At 46.7% G+C, this 22,954-nt stretch overlaps 1 protein-coding gene and 1 pseudogene across 1 annotated transcript in view; both read right to left on the reverse strand.

The window, feature by feature from the left end:
• Positions 1-22,954, reverse strand: part of adamts17 (ADAM metallopeptidase with thrombospondin type 1 motif, 17) — a 547,852-nt gene that overhangs the window by 248,019 nt on the left and 276,879 nt on the right. The window lies entirely within an intron of this gene.
• On the reverse strand, positions 5,743-21,212 carry LOC137301566 (putative nuclease HARBI1; annotated as a pseudogene).

The following is a 22,954-nucleotide window of genomic DNA, read 5'->3' on the forward strand; positions in this document are numbered from 1 at the left end:
TTTTATTTCCATTGACTTCAAACTAGTAAAAAGGCAAATTTAGGACGGAGATCAGGAATATTTTTCATCACACAAACAATGATCAAAACACGACATGGACTTCCAGACAGAGTAATGGAGGTGAAAATCCTGGAATCATTCAGGAACTAAGTGGATGCTATAATGGGGGGACTTTAGGGTCTTTCTGGATGAACAAAGTAAGATGGGCTGAATGGCCTCCTTCATCCTTAACTACCTTGTGATCTTGTGATAACCGGTCAGCAAACTAGATAATTACACCTTCGTGTCATATGTGAATTCCATTTCTCACTGACACATTCTTCTTATTTTCTTCCTCTGGATGTGACACAGGAAGAAGAAGTAGAGGAAGATGATGTATCAAAACCTGCTACTTCCCACCTGCCAGTACTTGACTGGACGTGCTGACACTCACCCTCTCCCCCGCCAAGCACCAGCCCAGGGACATCTACCAGAGGAGCATTACACAGTGAGTCAGCAGGGCAATGCACAAAGCACAAGTGAGCAAGAAGCAAGAGATGGTGAAGGTGGACAACAGGGTGGGAGATGTTACTGACTGGAGCATCATTGGGTCCTTATCTGAAGAATCTTGGCTACCAGGTCTCAGAGGTGTTGTTTCTAAAAGAAGGATACTTGCAGATCATCAAACGTATAAATGGTGGACAGTATTCAAGGATGTCCAGCCAATGGCGGATCAATAAGAGGAGTCCACTAACCGTATCTGTAGTGCTCAGTAGGTGTCCCAGGAAAGCACACTAGTGTTATCCTCATGGCCTCGATCGGCCATTATCAATCCAGCACTTCTATTTCCGTTTGAAACAGTGGGGGTAAATTTCACTTTTACCTCATGGCGATAAATGGATGATAGTGACTCGACTGCCCATTTTACACATCTTCCTATTTTCTTTTCCACTGACATCAACGGAACAGATGATCAGAAGGTGTGTACATCGGGCAGCTCAGCAGCTGATCCGTTTCTTGTCCTGCGATAAAACTGAAAGTTTCCCCGAGTGCCTTAAAATGAAGACACTGCGGCAGGTGACAGAAAAGCAAGCATTTATTTGCATGATGTGATGTTACTGGTCACGAATCAAGTGATTTGAACCCTTTCCTTTTGATGTAGATGTCAATATTGATGAAGGAAGCACGCCGGGGCACTCTGGTTCCTTGTACTTTCGAGAATCCTGCCGCCCTGTAAAATTACAGTGCCGTCATCCTGACACTGGTTGTCCACAGGGAAGGTGAAAAACTGACCTGCTCTCTCGAACAATGCCCAGCTGATCGACTGATGTTACTGGCGTCGCCAGAGACCCCATAGAATAAAAATTCAAAGGGGTGGTGACCTTCACAGCCACTGGCAGTGTGGTGCCTACAGTGAAGGTGAGCTGGTCAGGTTGCAGCATGTGGTTTAACTCCTCTTGTGAAGCACAGTCTCCACAAGCACCGCTCCTCGGGCAGCTGGGGGCGGCAGTGCCTTGGTTTTTATATTCTGGAGTGGGGGTACTGGCAGGTGGGTGTCCTATGCCTCCTGTGATCCCTGACCAGCCTGGCTTGCGTTTACTCCCCCTTCCTCGTCTTCCTCCAAGAAACACAGATACAGGGGTATTCCCAATGGAAATCCCATTGTGGGCTCATTGGATTGACGGGGGCAGGGGGGGAGCGAAAATAAAAAGTTGAAACAAAATAAAAGGGCTCCAGAATAACAATCTTCAAAGAGTTTTTGCAGTATCTTATTATCACCTCATTTAAATATGGGGGGGGGGAGAATTTCCACCATCTGCGAGAAGTAAATCCACACAAACTTTGGTTCAGAGGTCAGAGTGCTGCCACTGAACCCAGGCTCACACCCAGGGAAGACCAGGCAGGAGGCACAATGATCTCACTCCTGCCTCATTTCCATGTAATTTCAAAGCTGGCGCCTGTTGTAGGTTCAAGTGTGTCCCCAACCCTCCTCCCTCTCCCTACCCACCGCCCTCCGTCTCCCCGCCCACCGCCCTCCGTCTCCCCGCCCACCGCCCTCCGTCTCCCCACTACTGCCCTCCCTCTCCCCAACCCTCCTCCCTCTCCCCACCACCGCCCTCCGTCTCCCCAACCCTCCTCCCTCTCCCCACCACCGCCCTCCGTCTCCCCGCCCACCGCCCTCCCTCTCCCCGCCCACCGCCCTCCTTCTCCCCGCCCACCGCCCTCCCCCTCCCCGCCCACCGCCCTCCCTCTCCCCACCACCGCCCTCCCTCTCCCCAACCCTCCTCCCTCTCCCCGCCCACCGCCCTCCCTCTCCCCGCCCACCGCCCTCCCCCTCCCCGCCCTCCCTCTCCCCGCCCACCGCCCTCCGTCTCCCCACCCACCGCCCTCCCTCTCCCCACCACCGCCCTCCCTCTCCCCACCACCGCCCTCCCTCTCCTCACCCACCCTCCTCCCTCTCCCCACCACCGCCCTCCCTCTCCCCGCCCACCGCCCTCCCTCTCCCCACCACCGCCCTCCCTCTCCCCGCCCACCGCCCTCCCTCTCCCCGCCCACCGCCCTCCCCCTCCCCGCCCACCGCCCTCCCTCTCCCCGCCCACCGCCCTCCCCCTCCCCGCCCACCGCCCTCCCTCTCCCCACCACCGCCCTCCCTCTCCCCACCCACCGCCCTCCCTCTCCCCACCACCGCCCTCCCTCTCCCCACCCACCAAGAGGGACCATGATGCTCACCCCTTGTGTCTGAGAACCGTGTTACATGCAAAGGCTAGGAAAATTCAGACTGTTCTGCCTTGGAAGGAGGCAAGAGAGAGGCGACCTTCTGGAGGCGTACAAGATAATAGGTAGAATAGAAAATGTTAACCCAGAGCACTAGTTCAAACAAACCACAACCGCAGGGCAGAGGGATGTGCAAACTAGTTAATGGGCAAGTTCAGGACTGATGTCAGGAAACAACTATGTCTTCTATAAAGGATTAGTTATCGCAATAAATTCTCCCCACTTTCTGGTTTTATATAAAGGTCTCTTTATCACTTCTGATGCTACAGTTAAAGGAGGCCAGAGCTCAGGGCCAGTACTGTGATCGTCCAGCACTTATGCCGACATGTGACCATGTACTTTTCCTCTCAATATTCTATCTAAACGAAGTCAAATTTGAAGTGCTCCTTGAGGAGCCCTGTTGGTGTCCATTTATTTAGCAAAAAGATTGATAACAGCTGGAGCCTGTGTGTTTCCTGCACTGGTTTCCATGTATTTAATCTGTTTTTGGTGCAATTATGGTATAAGCTTTCGGATGAAACATTAAACCGAGGCCCATTCTGCCCTCTCAGGTGGATGTAAAAGATCCCATGGCATTATTCAATAAGAGCAGGGGAGTTCTCCAAGTGACCTGGCCAATATTTGCCCTCAACCAACACCACTCACCTCATTCCTGTTTGTGGGACCTTGCTGTGTGCAAATTGATTACCATGTTTCCTTACAACAGTGATTACACTTCAAAAGTACTTCATTGACTGTAAGTGCTTTGGGATGTCCTGAGGTCATAAAAGGTGCTATATAAATACAAGTCCTTTATCCCTTTTCAACGGCTTGAGCAGGGAAGGCAAGGTAAGGTCCAAAGCACTTTTTACTCTTTCTTCCTCGCCCACCTTGAGCACCACTACACTCTCAACCCTCTTAAAGCAACACTCACACTACTAACCATTCATACTCCACACTGTTTAAGGGAAACCAACAACTCCCTATCCTCCTCTATGGTCACACACCTTCCCTAACACAGAACAATTGCCTTACATGATCCCAAAACACCTTCCTCCACCAAGGCCCATTCCTCTCTCATCTCTGCTCCCCATTTACTCTATCACACACTCCTTATCTGCAAGCTTAGCCCTCGTTTACTTATCTTGTTGCAGGAGAAGTTGGCATATAATGCCCAGAAGGGGCATCCCCAACCGGAGACTCCAGACACCCCCCCTCCAACCCCGCAACGAGCTGAAGGCCTTGGACATCCTGGGCAGGCACTGCCCATCGCTACAAGTGATGCTGAGGCCGGCAGAATATCGCCAGTGTCAAGTGACTACCTCAATACCCACGATCCCGCCCTAGCATCCCAAAACATAACTACGCACATTCAAATTTCCATCCCCTTTTCCATCTCACCTTCATCCTATGGGGGGCATGTTCACTCCATCTCACCTTCTGCCATTCTTCCCTGCAGATGGACCGCAGCCACGGGGACATGCAATGGCAAAGGAGGACTCTGAAGAAGAGGAGGTGGAGGTGAACAGCAGCCCATTCTCAGCAATGGAGGCGGAAGGGGTAGTTCTGGAGGAGGAAGAGGAAGAGGAGGAGAGTAGACAGCAGACCACAGCACAGAGCCAGCAGACTGTTTCCACCCCGTCTACCTTATTCCCAACCCCACCTACTTTTTCACCCACGGTAGTTGCTTCCCTCTCTCCAAAGCACCAGGCCAGGGAGTTCTACGCAGGGAAATGTACATGGTGAGGTTCTGGAAGTGTCACCAGCAGAATCTTCCAGCACAGGGGTTGGGAAGATGTACCCTCTTCCCAGTGAAGGCTGAGGAGAAGGCTACCGATGGCTACAACATCCTGGGACCCAGAACTCATGGGCATGCAGCTTAAAAAAAGGGTTTTGAGGAACATTGTACATACGTAAAGGCACCATGGACAATCTCCCAGGGTGTGCAGCAATTGGCAATTGTGACTATTGAGTCTGCATCTTTCCTTTGCTACAACATCTTGGAGGCTTTATCTTCCTTGCAGGCAACACCACGGTGAGGGTCATCTGCATGGACATCTGCTAAAGAGCCCCAGATAAGAGGCAGACAGGGACCAATCGGGACCTCCACCTCTGAGGAACCACAGACTGCAGCTCGGGAGCCAATGCGGGTGACAATGGACCACAGCATTGTATGGGGCTTCCAAACAGTGGCCAGTACCGTGTCTCAGGACTCGACGGATCTGATCGCTGCCATTAGACCAGCCGTCCCGCTGATCAGTGGAATGGTGGAGGCTGGAGTCCCTGTGCCTGATCCCGCCGTCTCTCAGGGCTGCAGCATGTGCCAGGACTCGGGCCTTCCCTCTCAGAGCACATTGCCTGCAGAGGGTGGCAGGCGAGACTCGACTGCCCAGGAGCTCCCTCCAGAGACTCAGCCAGCGGAGGCTCAGTGTCAGGAGCCAGCTGCTTTGAGCTGGGGGCCACCGCATGACTCTACTGTACAGTATGTGGAGCCTCCCATTGCCTGACAGCCTTAGAAGTAGCAACAGACGAGAATGTATGAAGTGACGCCAAGTCAGCAAGAGGAATCAGGGCGTAAATACAGAGTGCAATGATTGTTAGTTTCACATGGAGAACATGTTTGTTGATGACTGTACATTTTACACTGATCTTGTACTTTGTTGTTCATGGACAGTAAAGTCATTTTTGAAAGGGAGCGTTCCGCTGGTGTGGACATCAATACTCAGGTGACAAATACTGGCACAGTGCTGTTGGGGCATCGAGGGCTACTCAGCAGTCCTGCGCTAAGGTTGGTTTGAAGGAAGGTCACTTTCTTGTCGACTGGCACAGAAGGAGGTGACAGTGCAGGATGTCCCCATGGTGGTTGAACACCTCGTGCACAGTCTGATTTCCGATGGGCCTAGCAGCAGTCTGGGATGATCCCTCCGACTGTTCACCCTCCTGGGTCCTGCAGCTCCCTTTCTTCAGGTAGCACGGCCCCTCGTCATCGAAGCTGAATTGATGACTTTCCTACGGTGCAAATCTGTGCAGAGTGTAGTGTCCGACGATGATCCTCACAACCCTTTGGGGCGTTTACTGCAGGACGCGACCGGATCTGTCTGAGCACCAGAATCTGCTCTTCAACAGTCCTATGGTCTTCTCCACCACAAGTCTTGCTGCTGCATCGATGTTTGTGTCCTCTGCCTGAGTTCTCGGTTGCCTCAATGAAATTGTGAGCCACAGCTGTAGGAGGTACACACGGTCTCCGAGGAGCCATCCTTGGACATGGGTGTCCTCACAGAAGAGGTCAGATAGTGTAGTGTGGTTAAGAACGAAAGCATGGCGGCAGCTATCGGCATACCTGGTATTCACTGGTAGGATCTTGTGGTTGGCATAACAGGTAATTAGAACATTCAGTGAATCGAACGCCTTCCTCTTCACAAGTGTCAGCAAATCTTCCTTTGGTGCCATCTGTGCCACGTGTGTGCCATCTGTGGCACCCTGGGGGATCCAGCAATGCCGTAGAACTCCCTGGCTCTCTCCCTCTGCTGCCTGCATGCAATGCCAAGGTGGATGAACTCTGCAGCTCTGTGGAAGAGCACGCCCGTGACCTGCCGAATGGTTGTCACGGCCGCTCCCTGGCTGGTGTTGCACAGAACCCCTGTGGCACCATGAAAGGATCCGGTGCCAAATATAAAATCAGGTCAGTGGTCACTTTCACTGCGACACACAAGGTGGTTCTAGCAATGGAGCGAGACTGAAGATCTTTGCAAAGAAGGTTGCAGAGAGGTGCTCTGGCAGTCTTGGACAATCTCAACTTTCGACCATAGAGATTCTCCGAGAGGTCCTTGAAGGACCTGCGCTGCCTATAGATACGAGGTCAAGGGTAGTACCTGGTGGGCTGGTGTCTTCTGCTGTGTCTTATTCTCCTCAGTTCCACACACTGCGGTATCTCCTCCTCCTCTATAATGATGACATAGAGAGGTTTGCCCAAGGTATATCTGGCCCAAGGTCGTTCCACGAGATTGCTGTGTGAGCATAAAATCTATCCTAACATTTTTTATGCTAATGATGTCAGCCTGGAATTTCCTGCGGGGGCATAATCGGCAAGTTACTTCGAAATTACAACTGTTTTTATTCCCATTTTGCCAATGGCAATTTACGCCAAACTGCCCTGCCAGTCTCATTAGCATACACCGGAATATAAAACAATCGGGGCCCAAGGAAAGTGTGGAACTCAGGCTATATGTTCCTTTTTTAAGTATAAAAATTAAAGTTTCAATCTAACCATTACTCGTGCACATTAGGCACAGCATGTTTAAGAAAAGGCAATCATGGAAGCTTTCCAATTTTTAATGTGACTCATACTGTTTGCCAAAAAAACGCATTCAAAGAAACAGAAAATACAGAGCAGAATAATTTTTTTTAAAAATTGCTTAAAAAATCCCCCATAAAACACCAGAAATGTGACTTTGTTTTCTGATGTGCCTAAAATTCTGGGCGTAATTTTACACCACTTTTGAACCAGTGCAATCGCAGGAAATTTGGGTGTATGGCTTGTTAACATGGGGGCGGAGACCATAGCCCGGAATTTGCTCATAAAATAACGGTAAGGCTAACAGCACTCACCGTTATTTCTGTGCATCTGGTACAGCACGTCCGGTGAGCGCACATGCGCAGTCAAATGTGGAAATCCGGAAGGTTCTCTACCAGGTGTCCTGCTTGTCCGAAAGCTGTGCGGGAAGGACAGCTCGGGGGTGAAATGATTGGACCAGTGTGATGCTGCTCTCCTGCCCAACTGGAAACTAACTAATCTACACAGAAAAAGGTACGCTCAGTTTTTTAGGTCTAAACTAACTTTTAACGGTGTGGTAAGTCTTAACGACTGTCAAAAAACCTCTCTGGCACTGAAAATTAACTTTTAAAAATGTGGAGCCTCGTTCCATCCGATTTTAATTGTTGTTGGACATTTAAATAAAATGTTTAAATTTTTATTTTTATACTTTTGCTTTCTGTCTCTTTTATCTCTGTCTTTTAATTAAATATTTCTTGCCCTCTCTTTATTTCACTTTTTCTAACTGATTTTACGTTGAATTTATTGTAGCTTTCACTTCCTGGTTCTGTGACTGTGCGGCTTGTCAAGGACGCTTCAATCCGATTGGTTGAGGGGGCAGAGAGCTCCTTTCCCCGCTCACACACCTCACAGATGCCCGGGAGAGGACGCTGCACTTTTATCCACTCCCCAGTGCACCAAGTTAGCGGCCAGAAGCCCGTGGATAGTTTGTGTTTACAACAAGTTTAAATCCAATGAGCTGCAGGTACTGTTCGCTCACCACTCAGTGCAAATTCTGGGCTATTTTAATGAGCCACGATGTGTCTGGACACAGGACTCGATGAACAGCGGAAAAGATCGAGGAAACTCAGGCGTAGCGTAAGTACGTGCGTAACACACTTATGCCCTAATTTCCTCATCTTTCACCTCAGGAAACTGGCTTTACGTCCCAATTGTGCGTGTCTTCCAGCAATTCAAACAGGAAATTCCGGACCATCCGACATAGGGGGCATTATTGAGCAGACGGTTTAAATCATTTTTCAACATGAATTGTGCATTTGGTTTTGGGACATGTGGATGATATCTCAGGCCCTAATGCCCCTGCTATGAACAAACGTGCTGAGTGATTGTGCTGACATAAAAATCATCCCTGGTGTGGATATTCAGTCAAGCATCGACAAGCCTAGAGGATGAGTAGGCACACATCAAAATCACATTGTAATTGGCTACCAGGAGGCCCATCAGACAAGGAGCTTTATCCCTCCTTTTCTTGTGGGGTTGCAGCTTGCCTTCAGTTATGGCCTCCCTCTGCCAGCCTGGCTGCCACGGTCAGTTTGCTGTCTAGAGAATTACAACAAACCTGTGTTCTACCGTTCTATGGCACACCAACCAGCTTCAGTGTCATTTCAGCATACACCACCACCCAGAATGCTGTAATGAACGGCCACGCTCAAAAATATGTTTATAAACGGCAATTTGAGAAAGGAAATTGAAACATTCAAACAAGAGTATCACAGCGGCTGGAAACAGCAAGATTACGACAGCTTCATCCAAAGGATTGTGGCCTCCTGTGTCATGACTACAGGCTAGGACTGAATAAATTAAATTACAAGTACAAACCATTCGTTTGATGTTTAAAACCGTTCAGGAAACACGGAAAAAGAAACTGGACCCAATTTTCAAACAAAAAGAGACACAGAAATTTAGGTGAGAATTCACAAAAAGGTCATGTTCAAAAAACTTGTGAAATTTGAAAAAAGGGCTAATCCCATGCAGTGTGTTGATAGTGTCCTGAATTACACAGAACGGCAGGATGCAAATTTGATCCCAAAATCAGTTACAGTGAATTGTTCCATCTCCAAAATAACCCAGTACTGTAATAGTGTTTGAAACTAACTTTCTGTGAGGTTTTGTGTCAGACTCCAGCCGTACAAACCAGGTGTCTTATTGGCAGTTTCTACACTGACATCCAGGCTCTTCAAATAAATATGACTTTAAAATTTTCTAAACATTCTCTGTCACTGAGCATTATAAATATGGCTGTGAATTATTGTTGATCAAGAGATTCAGGAATTATCAATATCGAATACTTGGGGGGGAAAAAATGGCGAGAGGAAATAGCAGAGAGATAACTTGGGCCCTCCGTAAAAAGTGTGCCTCCTTCAGCAATTAGAGAAAGAAAGATCCGGCATTTAGGGAGGAAGCTTAAGGGAAGGACTTCAATATTACCCCGACCGTGTGTTAGTGAAGGGAGACAGAGGCACCAACGATGGGCTCCCCCCAAAACAAAAGGGGAGTTGAGGATAGATGGAATGGTGGGGGATGTTTAAACTAGATGCGAGGGTGATTGTGGTAGATGCAAGAGAACACCCGGAGAAGGTGTGCCAGTGAAAACATAAATCAACATTTAATACGTCTAATTCCAATGGTGAAAAACAAAGTAAAAATGTTAATAAAGTAAATGGGAAAGGTACTTATATTAATGCAAGAAATTTGACAAATAAGGTATGTGACCTGGAAGGTTTTGCAGGTTTTGTGATATATATTGTTGATTTGGACTTAAATGTAGGGGGCGTGATTAAGAAGTTTGCAGATGATACAAAAATTGGCCGTGTGGTTGATAGTGAGGAGGAAAGCTGTAGACTGCAGGAAGATATCAATGGACTGGTCAGGTGGGCAGAAAAGTGACAAATGGAATTCAATCCAGAGAAATGTACGGTAATGCATTTAGGGAGGGCAAACAAGGCAAGGGAGCACACAATAAATGGGAGGATACTGAGAGGAATAGAGGAAGTGAAGGACCTTGGAGTGCATGTCCACAGATCCCTGAAGGTAGCAGGACAGGTAGATAAGGTGGTTAAGAAGGCATACGGGATACTTTCCTTTATGAGCCGAGGCAAAGAATATAAGAGCAGGGAGGTTATGCTGGAACTGTATAAAATACTGGTTAGGCCACAGCTTGAGTACAGTGCACAGTTCTGGTCACCACATTGCAGGAAAGATGTAATTGCACTAGAGAGGGTGCAGAGGAGATTTACGAGGATGTTGCCAGGACTGGAGAATTTCAGCTATGAGCAAAGATTGGATAGGCTGGGGTTGTTTTCCTTGGAGCAGAGAAGGCTGAGAGGTGATTTAATTGAGGTGTACAAAATTATGAGGGGCCTAGATAGAGTGGATAGGAAGGACCTATTTCCCTTAGCAGAGAGGTCAATAACCAACGGGCATAGATTTAAAGTGATTGGAAGGATTAGAGCGGAGTTGAGGAAAGCAATTTTCACCCAGAGGGTGGTGGGGAGTCTGGAACTCACTGCCTGAAAGGGTGGTAGAGGCAGAAACTCTCATCACATTTAAAAATTACTTGGATATGTACCTGAAGTGCTGTGACCTACAAGGCTACGGACCAAGTGCTGGAAAGTGGGATTAGGCTGGGTGACTCATTTTCGGCCAGCATGGACACAAGGGGCCGAATGGCCTCCTTCTGCGCCATAAGTTTTCTCTGATTCTATGATAAATTGGACATCATTAGCATCACAGAGATACGGTGGAATGATTCCAATCAGTGGGATACATATTTGGAAGGATATAAATTGTTTAGAAGAGACATTATCAGGAGAAAAGGCGGTGGTGTGGGAGTATATATAAACTCGAGTATTGAGGCACAAGTGAGAGAGGATATAAAAAAGGGCAGGGCAGATCTTGAAACATCTCGGGTAGAATTAATAGATGGTAACAGAGGTAAATCATCACTGGGGGGTATGCTGTTGACCCCCAGGCTAGGGTGAAAGCCTTGATCTGGAACTGTAAGATGAGATAAGCAAGGTGACTAGTAAGGGATAAACTATAGTAGTTGGAGATTTCAACTTACCAGAAATTGACTGGGACAATAATGCCTCTACTGGTAAGACAGGGAAGCGATTTCTTGAGTTAATGGAATACTCAGTTTTCAAAAGAGCCAATAAGGGGCGAAAACATCCTGGATTTGATTGTAAGTACTGGGAATGCTCGAACCCCCCCAACACACCAAGGTGGGAGTGGCTTTAAGTACCAGTGATCATAATGTGATCACATTTGACATTGGAAGGATTGGAGAGGTTATTAAAAACTCAAACAAAATAGCCAAATTTTAACAGGACCAACTTTATGCGCTTGAGAAGTCTGGTCAGAGTGGGCCTGGAAGGTTTGAATATGACTAAGGGGAGTGAATGAAGTGTGGAGTTCCTTCGAGGAGGTGGTTCTGAATGCAATGGACCAATGTGTATCCATGCAAAGCAAAGGTACCATGCGGAAAGCTCCTGCCTAGTTGAACGGGACAACCAAACAACTGATAAAGGAGAGAAGAAAAAGGCATTTAAGGCATGAAGGAAAATGGCACAGAATTAAGACAGATTCAATACCAAAAGGTATGCCAGGAATGTAAAAAAGGCATCATTTGGTAAAGATTTTTTATAAATTGAATATGGTAACAGAAGTGAAGGATAATAAAAAGTTTTTTAGTTATATTCAGAGATAAAGAAAAACGAGGATGGAGTGGTCCACTAAAAATCAGATCGGGTCAAGGAATGACAACTGATGCTGCACAGGATGCAAATATGCTGAATTAAGTTTTTTGCCTCAGTTTTTACCAAGGAACTTATTTGATCTGGAACGGGAACTGGAGGCTGCTGTAGAGATATGTTATGACACTATTCATATTATGACCAGCATGGTAGACAAACAGCTGAGCTGCAAATTAATCTACTGTGATTTTGACTCCTAGTTCTAGATCATTTATGAAGATATTAAACAAAAGAGACCCCTGAGAGACCCGACTAGTAACATTCTCCCAGAGTGATGACAATCCCTGGATCACCACCCTCCAGGTCAACCACTGATTCCACTTTCTTTATTTCCAGAGGAACTGTAGCAGAGGCCTTACTGAAATCCAAGTACACCACATCCACTGCCTTACTCCAATCAAGCTCCTCTGTCACTCCCTCAAAGAAAACCAGTAACTTAGATTGGAAAGACCACCCCTTCATGAACCTATATTGGTTACCTTTTATGATATTTCAATCCGGATGCTCCAAGACCTTATCATTAATAAGGTTTCCATAACTTTATCCACATTGGACATCAAACTCACTGGTAGTTTGTTAGGTCACTTTTGCTAATTTTTAAAAAAATAGGAGTTAGATCTGCCTTCCTGCCCCAGGCACCTCTCCAGTATTCAGTGATCTCTGGAAGATTTGTGCCAGAATTCCTGCCATTTCCTCCCTTGTTTCCTTAAGAATCCTCGGATGCATCTTATCCGACCCCTAAGATTTATTTACCTTAAGTTTGCACAGCTGTTTGTGTTCAATTATGGGCACCACACTTTAGGAAGGATGTCAAGGCCTTGGAGAAGGTACAGAGGAGATTTACTAGAATGGTACCAGGGATGAGGGACTTCAGTTATGCGGAGAGACTGGAGAAGCTGGGGTTGTTCTCCTTAAAACAGAGAAGGTTGAGGGGAGATTTGATAGAGTTGTTCAAAATCATGAACGGTTTTGATAGAGTAAATAAGGAGAAACTGTTTCCAGTGGCAGAAGGGTCGGTAACCAGAGGACACAGATTTAAGGTAATTGGCAAAAGAGCCAGAGGCGACATGAGGAAACAACTTTTTACATAGAGAGTTGTTCTGATCTGGAATGCGCTGCCTGAAAGGGCGGTGGAAGCAGATTCAATAATAACTTTCAAATAGGAATTGGATAAATACTTGAAGAAAAAAAATTTACTGGGGAAAGAGCAGGGGAGTGGGACTAATTGGATAGCTCTTTCAGAGAGCTGACACAGGCACGATGGGCCGAATGGCCTCCTCCTGTGCTGTATCTACTATGACACTATGATAATGAAGGTGGTGGACTGCAAAGCTGAAAAGGAAAAGCTACAGGAGGATTTGAATATACTTGAGAATTGGGCAGTCAGGTGACAGATGAAACTCAATGTAGAGGAATGCAAAGTGCTTCACATGGGGAGAAAAAATCCAGGAAGGCAAAGAAATTGACATGTGTGGAAAATGAAAGATCTGGGGGGTCCTGATTGACAATATACTGAAGCTATTACAATAATTCTCGGTGGCAGTGAGTGAAGTCAATCAGATGTTGGGACGTAGTAGAAGCTCAATATTGATCTAAAATAGTGAGGGAATCCTGACACTTTATAAATCGTTAGCGCTACCGCACTTAAAATTCTGTGACCAGTTCTGGTTGTCAGAATACATTGAGGGGATGGAGGGATTAGATTCTGAGTGATTATGTAAATTGGGCATGTTCTCATTGGAAAAGAGAAGGTTGAGAGGTGATATGATTGCTGATTTTAGGATTCTAAACAGACTAGACAATGTCGACCAATACAAGCTGTTTCACCTTGTCCAGAGCAGTAGATCCAGAGGACACGGCCTGTGCTTGAAGGGGGTAAATTCAAAACTAGTCTACAGAAACAATATCTCAGTGAGCGAGTGGTCAATCTATGGAACAGGCTCCCTAGGGAGACGGTGGAAGCAGAAAGTGTTGATTCATTCAAATGCAAATTAGACAAGATTTCTTTCAGTAAATAAGATTTTGGGATACAGTATACGAGTAATCTGAGACATGACGTGGTGAGTGTAGAAGTCTTGGGAGGAACAAGGTGACTTTGGACCTAAGGTTCCCAAAGCTCTCCCCCACTGGGGGCTTTCCTCACCTCATGTCTGAGTCTGCTGTAGACTCATTGATAGAGGTTGATTGCTGTGATTAGTCAACAACTCCATTATCGTTGTATCTTGCGATACCAGGATGGTAGAAGACGAACTAGATCGGCTGTGGTCTTTTCTCATCCAGCAATTCCTTTGTTCCTATGTTTCTATTTATCGAGCACCATTCCCATCCTCAGGACATCCCAAAGTGCTCTGCAGCCAATGCAGTAGTTTTGAAGTGTAGTCACTGCTGTAATATAGGAAACCCGGCAACCAATTTGCGCACAGCAAGATCCCACAAACAGCAATAAAATAAATGACCAGATAATCTATTTCAGTGATGTTGATTGAGCAATGAATGGTGGCGAGGACACTGGGGAGAACTCCCCTGCTCATCTTCGAATAGTGCCATGGGATCTTTTACGTCCACATGATCGGGCATACGGGGCCTCAGTACCACGTCTCATCTGAGAAACGGCACCTCCGCCAGTGCAGCACTCCCTCAGTACGGCACTGAATGTCAACCTGGATTTATGTGCTCAAGCCTCTGGAGTGGGACTTGAATCCACAACCTTCTGACTCAGAGGTGCTACCCACTGAGCCATGGCCAAAGCAACTCATTGGAGGGGGGGGGAGGGGCGGAGGGAGAGAGAAGGAGATTTGGAGAGAGTACATCCTGGGAAATCATAAATAGCTGACAAGTGCCTTCATGTTGCAAAGTTGTGAATCTGGCAAGTGAGGCACCCCATCAGGAGTGCAATTTGATAAAAGTGGTCCCGATGTGTGTAATTCCCACCTAACTTATTTCAATCAATGAAACTGATTGTGGAATTTAATAATCATCAAAAAGCATCAAAAATCAAGAGACATTTTTACAATTGCACATTTATAAAAGCAGGGAAATCATGTCAGGCAAGGATTGTGTAAACACTCAAGGAGCTCGACACCATCCAGGACAAAGCAGCCCGCTTGATTGGCACCCCATCCACCACCCTAAACATTCACTTCCTTCACCACCGGCACACTGTGGCTGCAGTGTGTACCATCCACAGGATGCAATGCAGTAACTCGCCAAGGCTTCTTCGACAGCACCTCCCAAACCCAAGACCTCTACCACCTAGAAGGACAAGGGCTGCAGGTGCATGGGAACAACACCACCTCCAGGTTCCCCTCCAAGTCCAAATGCCGACTTGGACAGATATCGCTGTTCCTTCATCGTCACTGGACAGAATTGTGGGACTACCTTCACCACAACGACTGCAGAGGTTCAAGAAGAAGGCCCACCACCATCTTCTCAAGGGCAACCAGGGATGGGCAATAAATGCCTGCCATGACAGCGATGCCCACATCCTGAGAATGAATTTTTTTAAAAATGGCCATCCAAATTTATCATCTGTGGATAAATATACACACTAACAAATGTCCCTTGGCATAGCTCACGGTGAGTGAAGGGAATAGAAACATAGAAAATAGGAGCTGGAGTAGGCCATTCGGCCCTTCTGGCCTGCTCCGCCATTCAATATGATCATAGCTGATCATCCATCTCAATACCATATTCTCGCTCTCTCCCCATACCCCTTGATGCCTTTTGTGTCTAGAAATCTATCTCACTCCACCTTAAATATATGATGTGGAGATGCCGGTGATGGAATGGGGTGGACAAATGTAAGGAATCTTACAACACCAGGTTATAGTCTAGCAATTTTATTTTAAAATCACAAGCTTTTGGAGATTATCTCCTTCGTCAGGTGAGTGAGTGAATGAGAGGTTATCAAATCGCATATCTTATATTAGGCTGGGACACCATCACACCAATCAAAGGTGTCGTTGGTGTTCAGACAGGTTAGCCACGGAAAATAGTAGGTCCCAGTATGCTGAATACACAATGTGTCAAATTACACAGACAGAGAGAAAGAGACCCGAAAGGCAGAGAGAGAGAGAGAAAGAGAATTTCCAGTTGTATTAAAAACAGATAACTTTTTTTTCCTTGCTGGTGGGGTTACGTGTAGCGTGACATGAACCCAAGATCCCGGTTGAGGCCGCCCTCATGGGTGCGGAACTTGGCTATCAATTTCTGCTCGACGATTTTGCGTTGTCGTGTGTCTCGAAGGCCAAGGCGGTTCTCCAAGGCGGCCTTCGAGACACACAACAACGCAAAATCGTCGAGCAGAAATTGATAGCCAAGTTCCGCACCCATGAGGACGGCCTCAACTGGGATCTTGGGTTCATGTCACGCTACACGTAACCCCACCAGCAAGGAAAAAAAAGTTATCTGTTTTTAATACAACTGGAAATTCTCTCTCTCTCTGTCTGTATAATTTGTCACATTGTGTATTCAGTATACTGGGACCTACTGTTTTCCGTGGCTAACCTGTCTGAACACCAACGACACCTTTGATTGGTGTGATGGTATCCCAGCCTAATATAGGATATGCGATTTGAGAACCTCTCATTCACTACTCACCTGACGAAGGAGATAATCTCCGAAAGCTTGTGATTTTAAAATAAAATTGTTGGACTATAACCTGGTGTTGTAAGATTCCTTACATTTGTCCACCTTAAATATATTCAGTGACTTGGCCTCCACAGCCTTCTGTGGTAGAGAATTCCACAGATTCACCATCCTCTGAGTGAAGAAATTTCTCCTCATCTCAGTCCTAAATGTCCTACTCCACATCCTGAGACTGTGACCCCTCATTCTGGACCCTCCAGCCAGGGGAAACATCCTCCCGGCATCCAGTCTGTCTAGCCCTGTCAGAATTTTATATGTTTCAATGAGATATCCTCTCATTCTTCTAAACTCGAGTGAATACAGGCCGAGTCGACCCAATCTCTCCTCATACGACAGTCCTGCCATCCCAGGAATCAGTCTGGTGAATCTCCGCTGCACTCCCTCTATGGCAAGTATGTCCTTTCTTAGGTAAGGAGACCAAAACTACACACAATACTCCAGGTGTGGTCTCACCAAGGCCCTGTATAACTGCAGTAAGACATCCTTGCTCCTGTACTCAAATCCTCTTGCAATGAAGGCCAACATACCATTTGTCTTCCTAACTGCTTGCTGCACCTGCATGTTTGCTTTTAGTGATTGGTGTACAAGGACACCCAGGTCCCTTTGTACATCAACATTTCCCAATCTATCACCATTTAAGTAAAACTCTGCCTTTCTGTTTTTCCTTCTGAAGTGGATAACTTCACATTTATCCACGTTATACAGCATCTGCCATGTATTTGCCCACTCACTCAACTTGTCTAAATCGCCTTGAAGCCTCTTTGCATCCTCCTCACAACTCATGATCCCACATAGTTTTGTGTCATCAGCAAACTTGGAAGTATTACATTTGGTTCCCTCATCCAAATCATTGATATACATTGTGAATAGCTGGGGCCCAAGCACTGATCCCTGCGGTACCCCACTAGTCACCGCCTGCCACCCCAAAAAAGACCCATTTATTCCTACTCTCTGTTTCCTGTCTGTTAACCAATTTTCAATCCATGCCAGTATATTACCACCAATCCCATGTGCTTTAATTTTACACACTAACCTCTTATGTGGGCCTTCTGAAAATCCAAATAAACCACATCCACTGGTTCTCCCTTATCTATTCTACCAGTTACATCCTGAAAAATCTCCAATAGGTTTGTCAAACATGATTTCCCTTTCATAAATCCATGTTGACTTTGTCTAATCCCGTTGATATTTTCTAAGTGTCCTGTTATCACATCCTTTATAATAGACTCTAGCATTTTCCCTACTACTGATGTTAGGCTAACCAGTCTGTAGTTCCCTGTTTTCTCTCCCTCCTTTTTTAAATAGTGGGGTTACATTTTCCACCCTCCAATCTGCAGGAACTGTTTCATAATCTATAGAATTTTGGAAGATGACAACTAATGCATCCACTATTTCCATGGCTACCATTTTTAGTACTCTGGGATGCAGATTATCTGGTCCTGGGGATTTATCGGCTTTCAGTCCCATTAATTTCTCCAGCACTATTTTTTTTTACTAGTACTAATTTCCTTTAATTCCTCCTTCTCACTAGTCCCTTGGTTCCCTAGCATTTCTGGGAAATTATTTGTGTCCTCTTCCATGAAGACAGAACCAAAGTAATTATTTAATTGCTCTGCCATTTCCTTGTTCCCCATTATAAATTCTCCTGTTTCTGACTGTAAGGGACCTACAGTTATCTTCACTAATCTTTTTCTTTTTACATACTTGTAGAAGATTTTACAGTCCACTTTTATGTTCCTTGCAAGTTTACTCTCATACTCTATTTTTCCCTCTTAATCAATCTCTTGATCCTTTTTTGCTGAATTCTAAACTGCTCCCAATCCTCAGGCTTGCTACTTTTTCTGGCAACTTTATATGACTCCTCTTTGGATCTAATACTATCCTTAATTTCTTTTGTTAGACATGGTTGGACCGCTTTTCCTTTTGTGGTTTTGCACCAGAAAGGAGTGTACAATTGTTGCAATTCATGCATTCGTTCCTTAAATGTTAGCCATTTTGCTGTTTCCTAACAGATGGGGTGTTTATTCCATGTAGGGGATAACATCAGGGCCACTGACTGACAGTGACTGAATAAGTTAAATCCATTTGTAATAAATGGACGTCTGGGTTTTATCCTGGTACTTTTAGGATTGAATTCCTTTCCATTATTCTATGAAAACCGTAAATAAGCGGCCTTTATTTTATATATATTCCTTTACTTATACATTGAGGGTCGAGTTTCGATGAGTTTCTGCTAGTTATATGAGCGCAATCGGGCGGAATCAGCTCAACCAGCGCAAAAGATTGGGAAATTTTAAACGTGAGTTACGCTCAAAACCACAGACGTTTGTGTTTTCCACGCTCTTTTCATTCGTCAGATCAGGCTCCGCCCACAAAACTGGCCCCGCCCCCAGGTCGAGATTTTGCCGATTGCGCTGGGTCGGGAAGGCTCTTCAAATTGAACTCATTTTCTTCGGCGCACAGGCAGTGGTCGGCACATTTTAAACGTTTTTACAGATCAAAAAATATTTAATTTACTAAGAAACTGACTAGTGTACACCAATGAAAGTATTAAATGGTTCAGTGTAGATTTTTAAAGTCATTTTCAGTGATTTTAAATCATGTTACTCACAGGTGGAGGACTGGACACTTATTAAAAATGCTGATTTTTGGTGATAAACCCATTTTCAGCTGTATTAATAAAACTGCACCAGGTCACCGCTCTTAAATACATCAAGGAATACTTTTTAACGCGAAGAAAAAAAAATGATTATGTTCTATTATGCTGCCCAATTACACTGGGGCACGGAAGATTTTACGTTTGTGATTATGCAAATGAACTTTAGCGGAAACTTGAACTGTAACCAAACCAGCGCAAATTCAAGCACAATTTCCTGATTGCATCCAAAGTGGAAACTTGACCCCTTAATTTTTATCCCTTACTTGATTTAAAGCTAAGAATACACAGCAATATGGATATACCAGTTGGAGTTAGATATATGCTGTATTCAGCTGTACTGAAGGGGCGGGGGGACCACTGAGGGTGGTGCTGCACTTTGAGAGACCTACAGCTGTGGGATTGGCTGCTGGCCGGTTGGGGATGAGCAGCGGGAAGGCCTGCAAACCCAAAGATCAAAGAATCCTTGCAACGAAAAATGCCGTTCACCTTTGAGCCTTCTTTACTTTTCCGCCTGGCCTCTGAGGCCCTCCAATTAGAGGGGGATCCAGGCGCAAAGACCCTCTGCCAGCATCTTCAGTGTCCCCATAACAGGGTACCTTCCAGGGCAATGACAGGAGATGTGCGACAGTAGGGCAGGGAGTGACACCTGCCACCCCAATTTCACGGCAGTGCTTGGTCAGCTCCGCCTCTTGGGAGAAGCTTTGGAAATCCCGGAAAAACGTGAAATGGACGGAGACCGATCTGACAAATCTCTGGCACCTTCTTCCTGACATTTGTGCCTTAGGAACAGATATTCCCTGGGCTCTGGTCCAGGAAAATTGGCCTCTTTATCTCAACAGAACAATACTGTAAAAGACAGCTTTAGATACCCCCCTCGCCAGTTCAAAACTGTAATGGGGTAGCCTTAGGGGGCAATCTTTGACTTCCATCTGAAACGGGCGCGAAATGGGCAGAGCAGTTGCGTTACCGGGCAAAGTCGATGTCGAGAGGCCCGAACCATTTTCAGATCGGACCTCATTGAAGTGCGGGCTATGGGCAGCAAACGGGATCCCAGCTGCAGCTTGTCGGTTGTGGGAGGGCAGGAACACGGCTGAATGCCCGCTGATTCGGTCAGTAGGTCAAGCCTGGTTGGGGTGGGTGATCCAGGGGGGCATGGCAAGGGCAGGAAGCAGGCCGCAGTTTTCCTTGAGGCCCATGAGGAGCGAAAGATTTCTTGGCCAGTTTTTTCAGTGACCCCCAGCGGTTCCTTTAAGGACATTGGTTTGGTCGGTCAACGCCTGGTTAAATCTGGGTGGAGCATTCGCAAGGTGCACTCTGTCCATTTGTACCTGAAAATTGCAATTGGAATCCTTCGGCCAGCATAGGACCCTGATTTTCATATTTAAGCAGCCTCCGCTGGAAACAGAGCCATTCACAGGCCCCCCTGAAAATTGCACCAAATGCACCTCGGGGGTCCGGGGGCGGGGGCCCTACCCCCCGATTTTCAGGCGGGAAATGGGCGTCCAGCGGTTGAAATTCGCCCCTCCCCCGTCTCGCCAGTAGAGTACAGTAAAGGGCAGGTTTAGATAATCGGACTCGGACTCCATCTGCTCTTCATTGTTTTTTTCATGTTCTCTAATCAGCTCCATGTGTTCAGAAAAAAAGCTCAACATGAGCGAGGTCAAAACTTCAAGAAATTCATGCAAGAACAAAGCACCTATTTTAAGGGTCTCTTCTGCTGCCACTGTGGCACATGTGTTTCCAAGCTTTACTTTGCTGAAAATGTAGCGGTTTCGATGGTGTCTGCTGTCTAGCAATGTGACAGTGCATGCATTTATGGTTTTTATTTCGCGATTGAAAACCGCTAAGCCAGCATTAAAGCAGACATTCCTCCCCACGCCTCGCTTGTTGCTGTGGCTCAGAGTGAACGCTGGGATCACCGTCTGCGCGTGTGCACAAGTGACCTGAGCTCAGCCAATAACGCCAGCGTCTTTAGATATTCTCCTGATTTCCTGGTCCATCCCTCGTGGTAGGAGTGCGGGAGGACTGGAATTTTAGATACCATCTGCTGGTGAACAGACATCTGCTGCCCCTGGAGCATGAACATGTTTTCCATAGGGGTGGAGGGAGAGGCAAGATGAAGGGGGTGGGGGGGCTAGATTGGGGAAAGGAGAGTCAGCTTTTTCAAACATTAGTCGATCTGCCATGGAGTGCACACGGGGAGGAGTCAAGACCTAGGGTGGGGAGATAACTGAACTAAGGTGGGGAGAGGAATGGAGAGGGAAGGGGAGGGAGAGAGGAGGGGAGTGAAAGGAGGGGAGAGATAGCAAGGGGAGAGTGTGAGAGGGAAGGGGAGAGGAGTGAGGAGGACAGAGGACGGTTCAAGGGAGAGGAGAAGGGTTGAGAAGTTGAGGAGAGCACAGAGAGAGGAGGGAAGATGGTAAGGACAGGAGAGTGAAATTGGGGACAGGGCAAGGGGGAGAGGAGAGGAAAGAACCGAGAGGAAGAGAGGAGCAAACAGCGTGAGGACAAAGGGGGAAGACTGGGGGTGGGTGGAGGTGAAAAGGAGAGGGGGAGAGAAGAGGAGAAAGGGGAGGAGGGAATGGGGTCGGGGAGAGAAAGAGATGAGGCGTGGGGAAGAGAGGCAAGGGAGGGGAGGAGGAAAACAGCGAGATGAGCATTGAGGGAGGAGAGGAGAGAAATGGAGAGGGAAGAGAGATGAGGAATGAGGGAGAAGGAGAGGAGAGGATAGAAGAGAGGGAGATGAGGATGGAGGAGAGAGGAAAAGAGAGAATAGAGAGGGAGATGAGGGGTGGGGGCTGTGGGTTGCTTATAGTTCCTCGGTGGGATAGAAGGTGCTGGCAGATTGTTTTCAGGGGCTGGGGCTGGTTTTGCTGTGGTGGAGGTTGGGCCCGGTCTTCGATTCTGCTTCTGTGTGTGTGTAGCTGGATGTTGTTTATTTCACGGTGGGAGGGGGAGGGATTGGGTGGCAGCTGAGTCTCAATATTCAAGGTGTGTTGCCAACAGAGAATTTTGCCTCCTGCGGCTGTAGGAATATTGGATTCCTCTTTGCACGGGACGCCAATTTCTCACTCGCCAGGCAGGTGCTTATAATCCATCCGATCTCGGAGTGGGAGTGGCGACTCGGAGAATTGGGTTTGCTGAAAACCATTTTAAGAAGTTCATCTGACAGTTCTGTCAGGAAGTGTGGTGACTGTGGTGTTTCTCTACATCAAGGAGGTAGACCGGGGGCGGGCGGGGGTGAGAAGGAGAGGGGGAGAGAAGAGGAGAAAAGGGGAAGAGGGAATGGGTTTTATTAAAAAAACCTTTCCAGTTCAAGCTTCTTGTTGATTTTAAGGTGCTTTACTCTTCCTTTTCTTTATGACTGATTTGGGTGGTTTTTTTTGAAGGCTGGGTGAGGATGAGGTTGCGATTTTCCTTGTAGGGCCCGGAGGAACGATCCTGCTTCTCCTGGTGCTTCTAGGTAAGCTTTACACTTAACTCTTCTGTCTTCACAACAGCTTCAGCCTGGCATGAAAACCATGGCAGCTTCCCCACTCAGGCTCCAATTAAAATGCAATCGGGGTACTACTGATATAAAAGAACCCCAATTTGCATACATTCATGAGTTTCCCACCTGATTTAGGGTGCGCCTTATCTCTCTGCAGAACCCTGAAGGTTAAAATTCGGAATGGGGGCGAAAGGGTTGAGTTACAAGCAGGTAGGTAACCTGCTCATTATTATCTGCCCATTCTGCTAGGCAGGTAAGGTTAAACCCCCATGTTTTCATTTCTAATTGTCTAACAACTAAAATAAATCGTCTTCAAACGCTCCACAGCCTCACCCCAC

This window comes from Heptranchias perlo, chromosome 34, assembly GCF_035084215.1.
Source record: "Heptranchias perlo isolate sHepPer1 chromosome 34, sHepPer1.hap1, whole genome shotgun sequence".
Classification (NCBI taxonomy): Eukaryota; Metazoa; Chordata; class Chondrichthyes; order Hexanchiformes; family Hexanchidae; genus Heptranchias; species Heptranchias perlo.